This window comes from Manis pentadactyla, chromosome 14 (assembly GCF_030020395.1).
Source record: "Manis pentadactyla isolate mManPen7 chromosome 14, mManPen7.hap1, whole genome shotgun sequence".
In the NCBI taxonomy this organism is placed as follows: domain Eukaryota; kingdom Metazoa; phylum Chordata; class Mammalia; order Pholidota; family Manidae; genus Manis; species Manis pentadactyla.
In genome coordinates this window covers 46407725-46424585 of record NC_080032.1, presented here as the reverse complement: position 1 = coordinate 46424585, position 16861 = coordinate 46407725, and the positions used below count along the sequence as shown (strand labels likewise).

Genomic DNA, 16861 nt, shown 5'->3' with positions numbered 1-16861 from the left:
TAGGAGGTATGTGATGTTTACATTATAATATGATTTATAATTTACACAGAAGACAAATGTTGCAGATATCAAAAAAAGGCCGAAAGAGAGTTTATGAAATAATGTTTAAAAGGAACCTTCAAAAAACTCATCGTGAGCAAATGAATCATATTGCTTTCTCTTAATTTTTTTTATGTTGGTATCGTTAATCTACAATTACATGAGGAACATTATGTTTACTAGGCTCCCCACTTCACCAAGTCTCTCCCACATACCCCATTTCAGTCACTGTCCATCAGCGTAGTAAGATGCTGTAGAATCACTACTCGTCTTCTCTGTGTTGCACAGCCCTCCCCAAGCCTCCCCCCACATTATACATGCTAATTGTAATACCCCTTTCTTCTTCCCCCTCCTTATCCCTCCCTTCCCACCTATCCTCCCCAGTCTCTTTTCCTTTGGTAACTGTTAGTTCATTCTTGGGTTCTGTGATTCTGCTGCTGTTTTGTTCCTTCAGTCTTTTTCTTTGTTCTTATACTCCACATACGAGTGAAATCATTTGGTATTTGTCTTTCTCCATCTGGTTTATTTCACTGAGCATAATGTGCTCCAGCTCCATTCATGTTGTTGCAAATGGTAGGATTTGTTTCTTTCTTATGGCTGAATAGTATTCCATTGTATATATGTACCACATCTTCTTTATCTATTCATCTACAGATGGACACTTAGATTGCTTCCATATCTTGGCTATTATAAAAAGTGCTGCAATGAACATAGGGGTGCATATGTCTTTTTGAATCTGAGAAGTTGTATTCTTTGGGTATATTCCAAGAAGTGGGATACCAGGGTCAAATGGTGTTTCTATTTTCAGTTTTTTGAACCTCCATATTGCTTTCCACAAAGGTTGAACTAGGTTACATTCCCATCAGCAGTGTAGGATGGTTCCCCTTTCTCCGCATCCTCGCCAACATTTGTTGTTCTTAGTCTTTTTGATGCTGGCCATCCTTACTGGTGTGAGGTGATATCTCATTGTGGTTTTAATTTAAATTTCCCTGATGATTAGTGATGTGGGGCATCTTTTCATGTGTCTGTTGGCAATCTGAATTTCTTCTTTGGAGAACCGTCTCTTCATATCCTCTGCCTATTTGTTAATCAGGTTATTTGCTTTTTGGGTGTTGAGGTATATAAGTTCTTTATATATTTTGGATGTTAACCCCTTGTCAGATATGTCATTTACAAATATATTCTCCCATACTGCAGGATGCCTTTTTGTTTTGTTGATGATGTCCTTTGCTGTACAAAAACTTTTTAGTTTGATGTAGTCCCATGAGTTCATTTTTGCTTTTTTGCTTTTGTTTCCCTTTCTCGAGCAGATGGGTTCAGGAAGAAGTTGCTCATGCTTTTATTCAGGAGATGTTTGCCTATGTTGTCTTCTAAGAGTTTTATGGTTTCATGACTTACATTCAAGTCTTTAATCCATTTCGAGTTTACTTTTGTGTATGGGGTTAAACAATAATCCAGTTTCATTCTCTTGCATGTAGCTGTCCAGTTTTGCCAACACCAGCTGTTGAAGAGGCTGTCATTTCCCCATTGTATGTCCATGGCTCCTTTATCATATATTAATTGACCATATATGGTTGGGTTTATATTAGGGCTCTCTAGTCTCTTCCATTGGTCTATGGGTCTGTTCTTGTGCCAGTACCAAATTGTCTTGATTACTGTGGCTTTGTAGTAGAGCTTGAAGTTGGGAAGCATAATTCCCCCTGCTTTATTCTTCCTTCTCAGGATTGCTTTGGCTATTCAAGGTCTTTTGTGGTTCCATATGAATTTTAGAATGATTTGCTCTAGTTTGTTGAAGAATGCTGTTGGTATTTTGATAGGAATTGCATTGAATCTATAGATTGCTTTAGGCAGGATGGCCATTTTAACAATATTAATTATTCCTATCCATGAGCACGGGATGTGTTTCTATTTATTGGTATCTTCTTTAATTTCTCTCATGAGTGTCTTGTAGTTTTCAGAGTATAGGTCTTTCACTTCCTTGGTTAGGTTTATTCCTAGGTATTTTGTTCTTTTTGATGCAATTGTGAATGGAATTGTTTTCCTGATTTCTCTTTCTGCTAGTTCATCATTAGTGTATAGGAAAGCCACAGATTTCTGTGTATTAATTTTGTATCCTGCAACTTTGCTGAATTCAGATATTAGATTTAGTAGTTTTGGAGTGGATTATTTGTGGGGTTTTTTATGTACAATATCATGTCATCTGCAAACAGGGACAGTTTAACTTCTTCCTTGACAATCTGGATGCCTTTTATTTCTTTGTGTTGTCTGATTGCCATGGCTAGGACCTCCAGTACTATGCTGAATAGAAGTGGGGAGAGTGGGCATCTTTGTCTTGTTCCTGATCTTAAAGGAAAAGCTTTCAGCTTCTTGCTGTTAAGTATAATGTTGGCTGTGGGTTTGTCATATATGGTCTTTATTATGTTGAGGTACTTGCCCTCTATAGCCATTTTGTTGAGAGTTTTTATCATGAATGGATGTTGAATTTTGTCAAATGCTTTTTCAGCATCTATGGAGATGATTATGTGGTTTTTGTCCTTCTTTTTGTTGATGTGGTGGATGATGTTTATGGATTTTCGAATGTTGTACCATCCTTGCATCCCTGGCATAAATACTTTTATTCATTGAATTTTTATCCTGGAGAATCACTAAGAAATGGCTCACACTACTGGGAATTTAAGATAATTAAAATTCACCAAGGGGAGGCAGTCATTATTTCTTCTATTCCTCCTCCTTTTCCTTCATTTGTTGTTGGGGGTGTAGCAGTGACAGTGTGCTGGAGGACTCCACAACCCAAAACTCTATAATGACTATCTCTTTCTCTATTTGATCAAGGAGAAAAGCAAAAACCAGAAATATTCAAATGAATCCCAACTCCATTATACTTTCTAGAACGTAAATTAAAACTTTAAATATGTATACACCATCTTAAAATCACATGCTAGAACTTGGCAACTCAGAAAAATAAGTGAAAAATGTTTTTTGAGTTTCTTCACATACTCTTTAAACCAAATTGTAATAAACTGAATTTATACCACTTTTACATTTCTTCCTTTTCACAAGTGATTCTTGCCTCCTCAGTAAATAACACTATTTTACAATGTTCTTTTCCTAGCCAAAAGGAAATGAAGAATCTGTTTGTTTCTACATTACATAAAAATCTCTTGCAGGGAAGGGCAAATCATTGAATGATTATGGAAATAGTAAGAAGTGAAAGAAGTTTAATAGAGTTCCCAAAGCATTATTCACTCAGACTCACCTTTAATTAGCTCATTACCTGACGAAATACTATGATAATCAGTGTTTAGTTTTAAAAGCTGATAATATTAAGGCCAATATGAACGTAAGTCAACTTATAGGTACTCATCAATTTTTACTACGTTATCTTCATATGGAGAAAACATTTAACACACACACGGTTAATTTAGCATGTATTAGACTAGTCTTAGAGTCACATCCTAAACTTTGATTTATAGGAAGCTCTCTGTTTCTGAAATCTTAAATGCATCACTTGCTCCATCCAGAAGCTTCTTTGAGTTCTACTCCACGTTTTCCTCACTGTATCCTATTTTAACTTTCTTCAGAACACTTGCTCTGAGCTGTAATTCCTCCTCCAGTCTGTAGCCTAGATACCTTTCATACAATAGTTTTCATGCCTTTGCTGTTCTACTGTACTCATATCACATTTTTTTTCTTAAAAATTTCCATCATAGATCAGCCAAACAGCTGACTTCTTAGCTTTTTGGATTATTACTGTTTATCTTTACCAGCTGCAGAAGCCTGAAGACTCCTTCAAGTCACAACTCCTAACTTCTACCTGTGTTGGACAAGGCAATTAACTTCTTTAAGCCTCAATATTTATAATTAAGATAATAATGTGACAAATATGTATGTCGCAGAAAATCAAGTAAGATCATATTTGCAGAGGACTTAATGAATATATTTTCTGGCAGTTAAGAAATTCTCATAATTATCACTTACAATTATTAGTCATTTTCTTGACTTATCTGAGACAAATGAAACCCTCATGTAGATTCCCTTCTTGGTTTCCTCATTTTTGTTGCTAATTCTATGAGGTCCTATTCTTCCACCTTCCCTTAAATGGTACCATTCCCCAGTATTCCGTCTGTATGCCAATCTGATGACTTATCTTTTATGATTTGGTGTCCCTATAAAAGGATACTACTTGTAAAATTACAAACAAACATCAAGGGAAACAAGTTAATGATTGCCATAGATGGCAATATATTCATATGTCCTGTATTTTCCCCCTTTTCATTGTGTCCTCTGTAATAGGATCTGTATTTACTCATAACACTTCCCCTATTTTGTAATTTTGTCTTCATGGCAAAAAAACAATTATTGCCTTATGTGTAATTTTCTTTTACTTGGGGGGATAAGAACTTTAAAGAAAATCGGTCTGCAGTAATGCTTGGTTTGCTCACTCTTCCTCTCAAATCAGATCCTTTAGATGTAAAAAGAATGGCAACTTCTATTTTAAGATTCTGAATCCCAGCAACAGGTACTGCTCAAGAATAAAACCTACTCTACTTTTTTCTAAGTGGAAAGTAGTTAGAATCTGTCAATCTAAGTACAAAACTTCCACAGGAGAAAAGCATTCTAGAACATAAAGCCATTCATTGATTTAAATCAAATGAAAAGGTGGATCTCTCAGGCAGGCCCTCTTCTGAATGTGCTCTGTTCCCTACATGTGCTAACGGACAACAAGGCTGACACAGGGCCTGCAGAGCAAGTTGCTGACTGATTGGGAAATGACACTGGGTGTGGTGGACCCTTGCATGACCTCTGAGTGCCCCCCTCTGGTCTGCGGCCACCAGAGAACAATAGCTCCAGTCCCAAGATGTCTTTTCCCTGTGCTGTTGTGCAGCAGGTTCCTCTCAACTGGGCCTGCCTGAGTCTCTCAACATAATTCCCCTCTCATTTTGCAGTGGGGACTCTGCTTGTCACTAACGGAAGGACTAGTGGACCAGCTTGGCTGTGCTGACCAAGGGCCAGGCTGTCCTCCCTTCCCCCTACTCCTCGGGCTCCGGTTTCTGGCTCCTCTTCCATCACCTTGCTTCCCAGAAAAATCCTCTGTCTTGCTCTCCACCCCTGGACTAGACCCAGTTCAGGCCAAAACACCCAAAGCAACCTCTGAAATGCAAACGCTCTTATTCCATCCTTTTTGGATGAAGTCCCATCTTCTTTCTCTGAGTTTAACTAAAAAAAAGAAAAGGCTGGCAAAGGCACACCTAAGTGAAGCAGAGCCTCTTTGCCATCTCTTGCTTTAAGAATTAGTAGTAACTCTTTCTAAACACAAACCCTCCCTGTCTCCAAAAATATGAGGACACACACACGTATACACAGTGCATTTTAAAAACCTGAATGGAGCTTCTTTTTGCTTCTGGGCCCTTAGGAATATATTATGGATTTTTTAAAAAATTACAATGGAAATCAGGAAAGAACATGTGATCTGCAACTGTTGGCAACTGAAAGTGACAGGGCAAAAGATAAGCTAGCCCTGGAAAACTTCATAAAAAAGGTTTATGCACAAAAACCTGCATAAAAGAGAGCATTTAAAAGGAGAAAATGAATGAAAACTGCCAGGGAACTTGCCAGAGCCAAGACAATTTCTGGTGGGTTCATTCTGCCATGACACCAGCCCCTGCCGCTACTTATTATCTAAATCCCAGCTTCCAGATATGGTTTGCCCTGCAGGGGAGTGGACATGAAACAGTTGAAGTAGTACAACTCCAAGGAGACAGAAAACATAGTTTTTTTACTAGAGTTGCTGTCCCTGAAGAACATTGGTAATGGGAGATAAGAAGCAACTGTAGTGGAAAGGGCTTTGGCGTGATGGGATGAGTTCATTCAGGGAATGCTCAGAAGTTACTCTTTTATCAATAAAAACCATAGTGATGTCCATATAATACTTCACACCAGGACTGCCATGATCATTCGGTTACTCTGCAGTGTGCATTTGTCCTCCAGATTTCCTGCTATGGAGGCGCCTTCATGGAAGTGTGGAATGGCAAATGGGGACAAAGTTGACTAAGAGATGTAGTCTGTGGACCTTTGTGTTAGCACAAACCTGTCTTAGGTCTGCTTTCCCAGAAGCAGACTCTGAGATAAAGATTATTTGTACAAGTGAATTTAATGACAGGCTCCTAGGAGAGACCAGTGAACTCGTGAGGAAGCAGGACAGAGAGAGGGAAAAAGACCATCGACAGCGGGATTTCAGGCCCTGCCTGTGGAGAACGGCTTCAGCCTTATCCCACAGTGGTGTCTGGACTGTAGACCGTGCCACGTTTTGTCCTGACCCACAGTAAGGGAACTAGGCTCACATAACGTCACACCTGTCAACCATTGCTAAGGATCTCTCAAGGGCATCTTAAACTTCCAGAGACTTCCGGTTCTCTGCCTGGACTGGCAATGTGGCTCTAACAACTTAACAGCTGTTTTATGAAGGAGCATCAAAGGTGCAGAGCATTGGACACAAAAGCACCTCAAAGCTGGGATGGGCACACAGATACACTCAAGAGGATTGAGGTGCTCTGAGTGGGTAACAGACAACACCCTCTGCAGGTCTTTTAAGCAGTCATGACATAGTAGTAACTGCAAATCTCCAGCTTAGTAATCAGTTCAACATAAATAAGAATTAGAGAAAAACATAAGCCAATCCTATACTGGAGGATTCCCTCCATCTGCCTTATATCCAACAACATTTTTTTAAACTTTTCAATCTGTTTAATCTTATGTTCATTTATAATTATCATTTTGATCTTCTAGACATGACCACAGAAAGAATAGGCAAAATAAACCCACGACCTAAGATATAACTGTCCTTCACAATTAGCTTTTGAGCCAAGATGATAATTATTTACACATTTTAAAAAATGGATATTACACTCACCTATGCCTCATATAGTCACTCAATGCAGTACAAAATTAAACTCTTCATTTGCTACCCCAGGTAAAACCAATACTTAATGAAATGTTCTAACCTTTCATAAGCAGTATTAAATAGTTAAGTAGTTGTGACACTCTCTAGCCCAGATGTAAAGAGATACATTTGTCTTAGTAGAACTCATACCTTGAGAAGGAACCCTGGGAAGCATGCTCACCACCACTCACGTGCAGCAGGGGCTTCTGCGGGTTACCGAAGACAGCCTCGTACTTGGACCCACCCAATATATCCTTGGTTCTTTGCTGTTCAGGCCCTATAAACACCTGTAATGCTCAGTCTGTGCAGGCCCTTTTAGCAATAAGACTTTACACATTTTCTTTAGTTCTTTCATTATCATCCAAGCCCTGTTATTTATGCACAGGTCTTTTTTTTTTTTTACTTTAGCTTCATACACACACACACACACACAAACACATATATACATACACAGGTCTTTAACTTCATATATGTATATATTTATATACACATACACATATATAATAATATATAATAATATATAATATATATGTATAAACTGTATAAAAATACATAATATGAATATATATGTAATGTATATAAATAGGAAAATGGGGTGCCTACTACAGGAGCAATTGGAATGAACTAATCAGTTCCTCATTTCTTTAGTTTCTTCTTCTACCCCAAGACTTCCTGTTCAATGTGATCCACCCACCACCAGCACTCGCTCACTACAGAGGAACACATTGTTCTCAGCTGAATCACCTTTTACCAACCAAGCTGATTTTTGAACAGCAGAAATAATGATAAAGTTCTCTTACTGAAGCAATCTAAAACTGTCTTCTGACATACACCGTCTAGATCTAGAAAGACAAAGTAAAGAAAATAAGCATGAAAGCCTTAAATTATCTTTCATGAATCCAGTGTACCTCAAACACGGGCCCGTGCTCCTGCATTCTGCATGCACAGTACATACCTGCACATTAAGCCTCTTCTAAAAACACTACCACAGAGGCACAGGTATCAGTGCAATTTCACAATGCAAAGATGTCTTTATTTTTCAGGTCACAAGGATCAGCAATTTGGCTGAAATATAATGAACATTAATTTAACTGCAGAAGTTCTTAGGAACTCTTTGTCTACCACCTTTTAATTAGGAGAAAAGATGATGTAGGAAAGAAAGTTATCCAAAGCAGTTCTGAATTTCAGTTTTCGCCACTGCAAGAATGAAAGAGTAATTTGATTTTGAAAGTAATTTACTGCCAAACACCAGTAATTTTAAAACCAAATGAAGAGGATAAATGAAATTGGAAATCCCAGATAAGATTAGAAAGTAACAAACCACACTGTTCAGCTAACAGAGTTAGTGAAACTGATGAGTGAGAACTTACATTGTTTAGAGATTCCTAGGATCATCTTCAAATTGTCTACAAGCTGTGCGGCACAGCCAGAAGACACATTTTTCATCAAACATTTTCTATGGTTTTGAGGTGATACTGTAAAGAAATGGAAGCTAGAGGGTCCAATATAATAAAGGTCCTTTTGTAAGTGATTTAATCCTGTGCGCTCCTGAGGATTTGAGTCCTTAACACCCTCACCTTTTCTTTTTTCCTCATGGGTAAGAGACAGAAAAGGTTAAAGATGGTGGGAAAAGAGCGTAATAGTTTATGACATCCTTTTCTCCCCACTTCCAGGCCTGAAAGAAACAAATTTGGACTTAGGACCCCTCTGCTAATGTAATCTGAGGGGCCGCACGTTTAGCTTTTGTATTAGTTAGGCTGGCTTTCCCTATGTTTTTCTGGGTGTCAAATTATACCAGCCACCTTGATGATGGATGATATCATAGCCACTAGTTGGTATATTTGTAGGTTTGAAAAAATAAATATATTGACGACTGACCTGAAAACAAGGCATTTTCACGAAAAGAGGGTTTGCTTTTAAGATGAAGCTATGTTTTAGTTCAAGGCTTAATCAACGAGTTATAATTTTTAACCTAAATAATGAGTGGCTTCGTTTTCTTTTCTAGTGGGAACGCTCAGAGATTATTTTCAAGTAGTGTTATCAGGAGACTCAAGAAGCCCTACAATTCACATTGCATTGATATTTGTCAAATGGAAATCAGCAAAGTTCCTGCAGCTGCATTCAACAAATGTGAGCTAGAAATGGTTATTCTAAAAAAGGGGGAAAAAAAAGATCTAAAGAAAAACAAGGCCTTATCTCTGCTCCCATAACATATAATCAGAATGCACACAGAGTAACGAGCAACATGCAAATAAAATGGCTTTGGAGTTCAGAAGGGAGAAAGAGAGAGAATAAGAGCAATTTCTGACAGGAGGAAGGAAGGAAGATGTCAGTAGAGAAGGGAGAAAGAGAGAGAATAAGAGCAATTTCTGAAAGGAGGAAGGAAGGAAGATGTCAGTAGAAAATGGCTTTAAAGCTTAGACCTGAGTGTTGTGTAGAAGCATAAAAATGGAAGGGGTGGTGAGAGACACAACAGGCCATCACATATGAAGATGGGTGGAATGGACAAGGCATGCGAGTAGCAAAGCATTTTAAGTCACCAGTGTGCTGGAGTATCGGGCAGGAGTAGGTGAGAAACCTAGGAAGGTTGTTTTAAGATGAGCTCACCAAAGACCTTGCAGCTGTGTTTGAATGAATGGGAAAAGGTGTCACAGACAGTCTTTAGAAGTTTAAACCAAGACATGTGGAGAGATGGTTGAATGGTGAAGAAAGGAGAAGACACAGATACCGATGACCCAGACAACATTTAATGAATGAAAAACAAAGGGTGAATTGGAAGGATGACCAGGATTGCTAAAAGGAAGAAGTAAGTGATATTAGCAAGATAGCTACAGAGCCATGTGCCGCCTTTAAGAAAACCTATTTTAAAGAATACCTATTAGTAAATACACTTATAATAATTCATAAGGGGTTGAATTATTTGTGATAGAAGATGACCTTGAGAGTCTTGGAGAAAGTAGTGTTGGAAATGGGTGATTTTTTTTCATCCTTTTCAAATTGAATATCTACAAGGATATATTTAGCTTAATATTTCAATGGATAAAAGTGTACATGCACATTTAATTTCTAAATTATCTTCAAAGAAGTCTAGAATTAAAACAGTTTCAAAAAGGTAAGGATAGACAATAGTGGAGAGACACATACATGTAGTTTTTAGCTTAGTAGAAGAAAAAAGCATAATAATAATTTTAGAAAACAAAGGAGCATTTCAGCTTGGTAATACAGAAGGATGTTTAGGAGAAAGGGCTGGCAAACACTACATAACATATCCCCAACTGGATCATATATATGTGAATAAACACTATATGTGGACCAAATGCTATAATTGGATTTACTGGCAGTGGAGCAATGTCACTGCTCAAAACTGAAGAAAGTGGGATTTCTGACCAACATATAAAAGACTAGAGTCTCAGATAATTTCTGTTGACTTGGATCCTGAAAGAAAAAAAATCTCATTCATCAATGTACGCCTTCAGTGAATGTATGACCATATGAATTTGTATTTAGTTTAAAGCAGGAATTTGGTACTATGACTTTGTAAAGTAAGTAAATATTTGGGGACTTGAAAAGTGAATGCAAATTTTTAATATAAAATACCCAGTGCTGCCAGTTTCTCCTGGCCTCTCAGGTGAATACAGATCTATTAAATTTCAAAAGTATGCATTATTTTATCAATTTCTTTAATGACTCCAGACAAGTTCACTCTGAGCCCTAATGTTCAGAGAAGTCTTAAATAGGGATTATTTACATGGCTGACCTGGTAGAACAAGGTGTACCCTTCAGTCTACCTGCTATCTTTAAAACTGCCTCCAGTGTTTTATTTATAAAAATGGCTGAAGATAATTCCACTGAAAATGTAGTGATTTCCAAATGAACTTTAAGTGTTTTCTTGATGTAAATCTGGAGTCATATATAAACTTTTATACAGAAGGCCACTGAGAGTAAGCGCGGGTTCCCACTAAAGACTGGATCTATTATTTACAGACAAACATTCAGCCTACTTACGGCAAAGGAAGGGTGAGTCATTTTACAGATTTGGTTGAAACATTGTTATTGTATATGTGAGCACGAGGAGTTTGAGAAAGAATTCTGGAAAGGATTCTTTAAGGGACAAGTATAGTGCTTGCAAATACCAAATAACGACCCATGTTTATTGAATGGGTGAGTTATGTGTAATATCAAATGATCAAAACATTAAACATGAAGAGCTTGCATTTTACACTTTTAAAATCCAAGTTTTTCCTAAGTTACCTAAGCATTTCCTCCAAGGTTTACATTAGAGACAATTTCTCCAGGTGAACTAGAATAACTACTATCTATTGAGAATCTGCCATATGCTAATAAGCCCTTTGCTGAGTATAATGCTGATTCATTGTGCAAATTTGAAATGTTGTGCTATTCTTCCTATTTTACAGATGACAAAAATGATGTTCAGAGAGGTTATTTACTTAAGATCAGAGGACTTGTAGAACAAACATTCAAGGCCAACCAAAAAGTACTATTCTTGGAAAAATGTAGTAATTTGAGGATTGTTGATTTCTAATATTAGGACATATCTATTATAATATATATCCATGACTTTTTCCATTTTTAAGAATTTCTAAATAAGGCCTTCTAACCTGATTTTGATTTTTCTTCAAGATAATATGATCAATTGTATTAATATCAGTTATATAAAATCAATTGACATATCAATCATATCAATATATCAAATTTAAAAAGGGCAACTCATTGGATCCAACATGCCTTATTTTTATTTTTAATGTAAATTTTAAAAATATTTTCCTAATAAACTATGTTTACTCATAAAATATAATATGACAATGTATTAATCATTTATTTTGTTGCTTTCCTTGAAGAAAAAATAAACACAGAGTAATCAAATAAAATTTACTAACCAAATACTGATTGTTGATTTGGACAGGTCTTGACTAACACTATGAATTCACATGTAACATATTGTTAAGTGATCAGGTTTTTGAGAATTGAGATATTAAATTCTTAAGAAATTTCCATTTCTAAGGTGGTTGGCACAATTTCTAAAATGACTATTTGAAGGAAGTCAAATATCACAGCAGTATTTTATGGAACTATAACAAATTCAAAGGGAAGGTGAAACAACTCTATAAGATGGGGAATAAATTTCTTCCCTTTTCTCCTTTGGTTTCTGGATTCTGGACAAATATCAGAATCAAAGTCTCTATATGGGTGATATCAGGAGATATTAATGTCCTTGTACCACAAATTTGGAACAGAATTTTAAAAAGATGGGGCCTAGAGACATCGAGAGAGGGGAGAGAACCAACACCAATCTGATTTACCCCTGGGAGTCGGAGTGAGCACCAGGAACTGGGGACACCAAGGACCTTGGAAGCAATGCTTAATGTCTACACAGGTAGTGGGTGCTTTATAAGGAGTGCTTAGGTCCTGAGGTCCTATTTCATGCTTACTTTCAATCCATCACCATGGGAAACAAGAAGTATATTCTGTGGAAATATTGAAGAACTGAAGGTATCAAACACAGTAACCATTTGGGTGGAGTAGCTGACTAACTGGGAGTTTAGTAAAGGTCAGTAAAATAATATAGAACTGCGCTGTCCAATATGGTAGCCACGAGCCAGTTGTGACTACTGAAATCAAATAAAATGAAGACCCAGGCCTCAACTGCATTAACTACCTACCAAGTGCTCAACGGCTACATGTGGCTTGTGGATACTTTCTCAGACAGCACAGGCATAGGCTACATCCATCATCAGAGAACACACAGTTCTTTTGCACAGCATGGAAGAAAGGAAGAATTTGTGTTACAGCCATCAGAAAAGATGAAGCAATGCCTCTAAAAAACATCGCAAAGCTCCAGAAAAAGCCTGTAGCCCTTGATGTTAGTCTTTTAATGGGAAACAGCTTTTCACCCTGTGTGGCTGATCCTACCACCACTCACACAGAGCAAATGAACCTTTTCATGATTTCTCTTGGAAATGAATTTAAAGCTAATGATCATAAGGCATTTGAGAAAACCTTCCAAATGGAAAACAGAGATCCAAACAAAAACAATAACAAAACACACACAATACACACATGCACCTACACATAGGAAATGAAGAGGAAACAGGAGAAGGGCAGGGAACAGAAAAAAAATTAAATTTCCATGACAGATAACAGGACATACTCATGCATGAAGTTAGAAGATGCTGTTAAAAGGAATATTCATATACAAAAAAAGTGGTCTGAGAAACTATAAATATGGAAGTATACATTCAAACAGTAGTACAAAATTTTAAAGATCTACTTGAGAAAATATCCTCAAAATTTAAAAGAAAAACAAGTAAGCCAAAGGTATGAATAATAGATGAAAAGATAAGAAAATTAAAGATTAATCCTAGAGAGCTCACATCTGACTAATGGGAACTGAAGAAAAACAGAAAAATTCTGAGAAAATTTATAGTAGAGGCCAGGGAATACTTATGACTTTCATTCTTGTTATTGTTCAGGAACATTTTAGCATTATTACTTTTTACCATGTAAGTAATTGCCAAAAGTTAACATAAATAATGATTATTTGAAAACCCACAAACAATTTTATGAAAGGCAACCAAATTATTTACAAAGTACATACTTGAGATTAATTCCTTAGGGTGAACCCAAAAGATTTTTCACTTTAGAAAGCAGAAGATAAACCAAAGACCAAGACTGATCGGAATTCTTCCTGCTGACTCATCTGCATGAATGAAGTAAAACATTCAAAACCTCAAGAAAGATGAAAACTCCAACTAATGAGGCCATTTGTGCAAATTCATTAGCATGAATACTTTCAACTGATTAGCACAAAGTGTTACAAGGAAACCTCAAGAGTAAAAAGTAACATGTAAGATTAGAGGCTGCTCTCCCAGGATGGAGAAAACCCCAGGCAATGAGGCACCCGGGAGTTAGGAAAAGCAGCTAGCCTTCTTTGCAAATGATAATCTCTCTAAAAGCAACATATACAGGTACTTTACATGTAAGACTGGATTTGAGCAAGCGCTTCTATTTGTGAGCTGCCAAATGGGCAATCAATTAAGCAAAGCAACGTTTAATGTGAATTGTTTGTTGAATGTTACCATTAACTTATAAATGAGAGATCATTTTGGCTTTTGCTCACAAGCACCCAGGGACGCCCCGCTCCCTGCCAAGCCAGGTAACCATATTTCATTAGTGATCTGAAGATGCACTTGACCCCTGAATGACTGTGGCTGCCCCTGCCTCCAGGAAGCTTGTGCAGATCAGCTCGCACTGTGGTGATAAGGTGCTCCAACTAATGGTACCAGGTGTCCTCCTGTCTCCATTGGGAGCACTCAGCACTGTATTGTAATGATCTCTTCATTTGGTCTCAATTCTCCACGACACGTTATATTCAGAGAAAAATTGGGAACCAGGCTATCTCATTCATTGTTGTACCCTGAGCTACTCCTAATAAGTGCCTAGTACACCTTAGGAGGCATACAAGCACTGATGGAAAGAATTAAGAAATAAATGGAAGTTTTCATTTTAGAGATGAAGAAATGCAGCACTACATGTGTAAATAGCAGCCCAGGGTCAGTTAGTAGCAAAACCAGAAGCAGAACACAGGTCTTCTGCTTCCCTGCTTATGGCTCATTCGAACGTATTATAAACGACTTGTCAGCCCACACGGAAAACCCACAAAAAATAATTAAAACCTTTTCCTTCATTACTTCTCCTCCATTACTCTTAAAACCTCAGACAAAAAGATATGTTTACTGTTTAGATAAAACCAGTCTACACCTCTTGCTTGTGTCTTTGATGCCTCTGTTGATATCAGGAATTCCCTGCCTTTATCTTTTTAAAAACTGAAATATAGTTGATATACAATATTATATTGGTTTCAGGTGTATAAGACAGTGCTTCAAAAATTATCTAATATCATTCAGGGTCCAGCTTAAATATCATCATATTCAATTACCAAATAAAAAGAACTTAAAATACTGAACACTTTCTGCATACCAGGCAATAGAGGAGACAAAAATATGGAAAACAAATGGCTTCTCTTTAGAGGCATACAATTTAATTAGGTGATCAAAAGGTAACATCTACAGCTGGTATGAGGATAAGAAAAACCACCTTTATATTCTGTCGGTAGGAATGTAAATCTGTCACAGCTTGTTTTATTTAGTGGGGAGAGGATTTGGCAATGTCTGTTCAAGTTAAGAGTACCTGTCCCCTGAGACCCAGCAATTTTGCTTCAGGTAACTTCTCATAAAGATGTTCTACTATATGCGTTCAAGTTCTTATGTACATTAATGATGAGTAATGAAGTTTTTGTTAAGAGCCCAAAACTGGTAAAGTTAAGTGTTCATTTATAGGATGCTGGTAACATAAATTGTATTATATCTATACACATGATATTTTATTTGTGAAAAAGAATGAGCTAGAGCTCTCTGAGCTAATATAGAAAAAAAACACAGGAAGCAAAAACAGCAAAGTACAGAAGAGTGTCTAAAGTGATTCTCTTTTTTATAATTACCTATGCATTTATGCCTTTACATTAAAATTATAACAAAACTATGGTAAGAAAGAATACAAGTAATCATCAGTTTTCTCTAGGAAGTGGGATTGGGAGCATAGGGTAGAGATCCATCTTTACTTTCCATTTTTTTATTTTTCAATACTTGAATTTCTTCACCACATATAGCTATCATATTCATAATTACTTATCTTTAAAAAAGACAGTTTAAAAAAGTCTGTGGGTATTACCTAGTTGATGGGAAGATGGTGTGAATATTGGAGAAAGAGTTAATGATATAATGATGGTAGGTGGTGTTTCAACAGGCAGAAACGAGGGGAGGTTTCTGTGCGTGCAGGGGCTGAGCCCCCAGCACATGGCAGTTAGGTGTGGCCATTTATTTATCCCAGCCAATGAAAAGTGAGTGGAAGTGACCTTCCTTACATCAGGGCCAAGACAGTGAAAACTGTTGTATAATTTGGTTCAGTCACAGAGAAGGACTTGTGTGGAGTTGGTGGAATAAGACTGCTGAGTAACCACAAGGCAAATGGCTTCTCTGTGTGTCAAGTGAATCCTCAAGAGAGAAAAATAAACTCTTGCTGTGTAAATTCACTGAGATTTGGACATGTTTGTTATGAGAACTGAGCCTAGCCTGACTGAGACAGACAGCATCAGAAGAGGAAAGGACATTACATAGAGGAGGTGCATGTTTATAGCAGTGAGTGTCCACTATGTGCGTAGAGGGAGAGATTGAAAGGGTGCTCAGAGAGTGTCCTGGAGTCTAAAGGTAAGTGCACTTGACAGCACAATGAAGAGTTACAGTCAATTGGTTTGGATAACAAGTTGCTGAAAGTGTTTTGTTTGCTGTTTGTTTGTTTTGAGCTGTGAGGTGATACAATCACAGTTTAGGAATTTCAATTAGTTAGAACAGTTGGCCTGACAATGCTAAGACAAGAAGGATATCTAGTGTTGGAAATGGAAGAGGGCTACTCAGTAAAAACAGCAGAAACAAGTAAGAGAAAAGTAGGGATATTTTGTGTCCTAGAATCCAAGGACAAAGGAAAGAATGCATGGTTCACAATGTAAACTCTGAGGAGGTGAAATAAGGTAAGCATTAAGTGATTCTGGTGATTAACAAATAAACATAGAGAAAGTAATGAATAGAGTAAGGTAGAAGGAAGAAAGTAGGTTGTAAGAGTCTGAGCAGTGAGTAGTTGGTAAGGAAACGGGGTCACTTAATATAGGAAACTGAAGAAGTATGCACAGAGAAGGGAAGGAGAGAAATGGGAACGGCTTAGAGAAAAATATTAAAATTTAAGAAAGTTGATAAGAGGGACAGGAGAAAAAAAATTAAAGCTTAGTTTTTAGTTTTTTGGGTTTTTCTT

The 16861-nt window shown here is 37.1% G+C and overlaps 1 protein-coding gene across 3 annotated transcripts in view; it reads right to left on the bottom strand.

Moving 5' to 3' along the window:
- ZNF385D (zinc finger protein 385D) overlaps window positions 1-16861 on the bottom strand; it is a 955616-nt gene that overhangs the window by 142071 nt on the left and 796684 nt on the right. The window lies entirely within an intron of this gene.